The sequence below is a fragment of the Lutra lutra genome, chromosome 2, assembly GCF_902655055.1.
Source record: "Lutra lutra chromosome 2, mLutLut1.2, whole genome shotgun sequence".
Taxonomy (NCBI): domain Eukaryota; kingdom Metazoa; phylum Chordata; class Mammalia; order Carnivora; family Mustelidae; genus Lutra; species Lutra lutra.
This window is the reverse complement of record NC_062279.1, coordinates 25510420-25513436: the sequence shown is the minus strand read 5'-3', so window position 1 is coordinate 25513436 and position 3017 is coordinate 25510420. Positions and strand designations below refer to the sequence as shown.

Sequence of the window (3017 nt, the reverse complement as noted above, 5' to 3'; positions counted from 1 at the left end):
TCTCTCATGATTGTCTCCCCCTCTGATTTCCCCCAATTCACTTTTCCTTTCCTTCTCTTAATGCCCTCCATGTTGTTCCTTATGCTCCACAAATAAATGAAACTACATAATTGACTCTCTCTGCTTGACTTATTTCACTCAGCATAATCTCCTCCAGTCCCATCCATGTTGATACAAAAGTTGGGTATTCATCCTTTCTGGTGAAGGCATAATATTCCATTGTATATATGGACCATATCTTCTTTATCAGTAATGTGGCTGGATACAAAATCAATGCATAGAAGTCAGTTGTTTTCTTATACACTAATAATGAAAATTTAGAAAGGGAAATTAGGAATCAATTCCATATACTATGGCACCAAGAACTAAGATATCTGGGATTAAACCTAACCAAAGAGGTAAAGGATCTGTACTTAAGGAACTACAGACACTCATAAAAGAAACTGAAGAAGACACAAAAAGATGGAAAAGCATCCATGCTCATTGATCAGAATAATAAACATTGTTAAAATGTCTCTACTGCCTAGAGCAATCTATACTTTCAATGCCATCCTGATCAAAATTAAACTAGTATTTTTCAAAGTGCTGGAACAAACAATCTTAAAATTTTTATGGAATTAGATGAGACCCCGAATTGCTAAGGAAATGGTGAAAAAGATATACAAAACTGGGAGCATCACGTTGCCTGATTTCAAGCTTTACTACAAAGCTGTGATCACCAAGACAGCATGGTACTGGCACAAAAACAGACACATAGACCAGTGGAACAGAGTAGAAAGTCCAGATACAGACCCACAACTCTATGGTCAAATAATCTTTGACAAAGCAGGAAAAAATAGCCAGTGGAAAAAAGACAGTCTCTTCAATAAATGGTGCTGGGAAAATTGGACAACTATGTGTAGAAGAATGAAACTTGACCATTCTCTTACACCATACACAAAGATAAACTCAAAATGGATAAAAGACCTCAACGTGAAGCAGGAATCTATCAAAATCTTGGAGGAGAACATAGGCAGTAACTTCTTCGACATCGGCCACAGCTTACTTCTTTGAAGACACTTCTCCAAAGGCAAAGGAAACAAAAGCGAAAATGAACTTTTGGGACTTCATCAAGACCAAAAGTTTCTGCACAGCAAAGGAGTCCTTCACTTCTTTGATTAGGTTTATTCCTAGGTATCTTATTGGTTTGGGTACAACTAGCCATAAATGGAGTTGTTTTCTGTTCCTCTTCCTGCTGTGTCTTTGTTGGTGTATAGAAATGCAACAGATTTCTATATATCGATTTTGTATCCTGTGACTTTACTGAATTTGTATATCAGTTCTAGCAGTTTTTTGGTGGTGTCTTTCTGGTTTTCCATATATAGTATCACGCCATCTGCAAATAGTGAAAGTTTTACTCCTTTCTTGCCAATCTGGTTTCCTTTTATTTCTTTTTGTCTTACTGCTATAGCTAAGACTCCTAGTACTATGTAGAATAAAAGTGGTGAAGATGGACATCCTCCTTCATTCCTGGCCATAGAGGAAAAGCTCTCAGTTTTTTCCAATAAGGATATTAGCTGTGGGCCTTTATTATGTTGAGGTATGTTCCCTCTAAACATACGGTGTTGAGGACTTTTATCATGAATCAATGTTGTATTTTGCCAAATGCTTTTTCTGCATTTATTGAAATGATCATATGGTTCTTATCCTCTTATTTATCTCTCTGTTGATCAATTCATTTTTTATCCTAAAGAAGACATAACTTTATTAATGTAGAAACAATAAAGATTTCAAACGAACCTGCAATTATTCTTTTGAAACACCAAAAAAAAAAAATGGTCCTTATTTTCAGGTGGATACACTGTTAATTCTATAATAACATTTACAGTGTCATCCCTGTTGTTCTTCAGGACCCAGATGCCTTTGCTTCTGACACTTTTGCTTGTGACATGACCAATTCTCTGTCCTTAACCTCTGCATATGTTTCCTCAACCTCTTCCTCCTCATTCTCCTCCAGTACAGTTGGAGTCTGTGTGTTTTCCTGCATGTTTGAGACAGCTTCACCTTCAACTTTGAATGTATCATCAGCAGATAGTTGTGCCAGCTGAGACAAATCCTTGATCTTGGCTTCCTCAAAAACTATGTAGGTATCTGAAACTGGGCTCTTGCAGACATCTGGTTTTGTGGTGGGATATTCTTAGACTTCCGGATAGTGATTCTAGTGACTCCTTTAACCTGTTGTAGACCCATTTCCATAACTTCTTTTCACTCCGGTTCTGTTTTGCTTTACTGACTTGTTCTTTATCAATTTCAGCTGCTGCTGCCAGATGGGCTTATGCAGTTGCCAGTGTGGAATCTTGTTCCTCAAGTTTTGATTCATCAGCATTGGATTCTATTCCAGACCCAGTCTCAGTCTGGGGCTATGGTAACTCCTGATTTTTACCAGGGGTGGTTTCAGCTGGCATTGTGTGCAGGAAACATGAAAACAAGATGGCAAGAGAAAGGGAGCAAGTGAGAGTGTAGCCAGGCTTACTGCAGAGGGATTATCCTTTCTTTTATTAATGTGATTATCACATTGATTGATTTGTGAATACTGAACCACTCTTGAAACCCAATTATAAATCCCTCTTGATTGCAGTGAATGATTTTTTTAATGTATTGTTGGGTTTCATTTGTTAGTATTTTGTAGGCTAATGCTGATCTTCTGGAATGAAATTTGAAGTTTTCTTCCTTTTTCTATTTTTTTAGAATAGTTTGAGAAGAAAAGGTTTTAACTCTTTTTTAAATGTTTGGTAAAATTTGTGAAGCCATCTGGTCCTGGACTTTTGTTTGTTGGGAGATTTTCTATTACTGCTGGTTATTGGTCTGTTCAAGTTTTCTATTTCTTCCTATTTCAGTTTTGGTGCATTTATGTTTCTAGGAATTTATCTATTCCTTTAAGGTTGTCCAATTTGTTGATATAGCTTTTCATAATAATCTCATAATTTTTTATATTTCTCCTAATTCGTGATTTTATTTATTTGGGTCCCTTATGTTTT

The 3017-nt window shown here is 36.4% G+C and overlaps 1 pseudogene; it reads right to left on the bottom strand.

Annotated features, from left to right (window-relative positions):
- Positions 1-1769: 1769 nt before the first annotated feature.
- LOC125094016 (nascent polypeptide-associated complex subunit alpha-like) lies at positions 1770-2444 on the bottom strand (annotated as a pseudogene).
- Between the last annotated feature and the right edge of the window lie 573 nt (positions 2445-3017).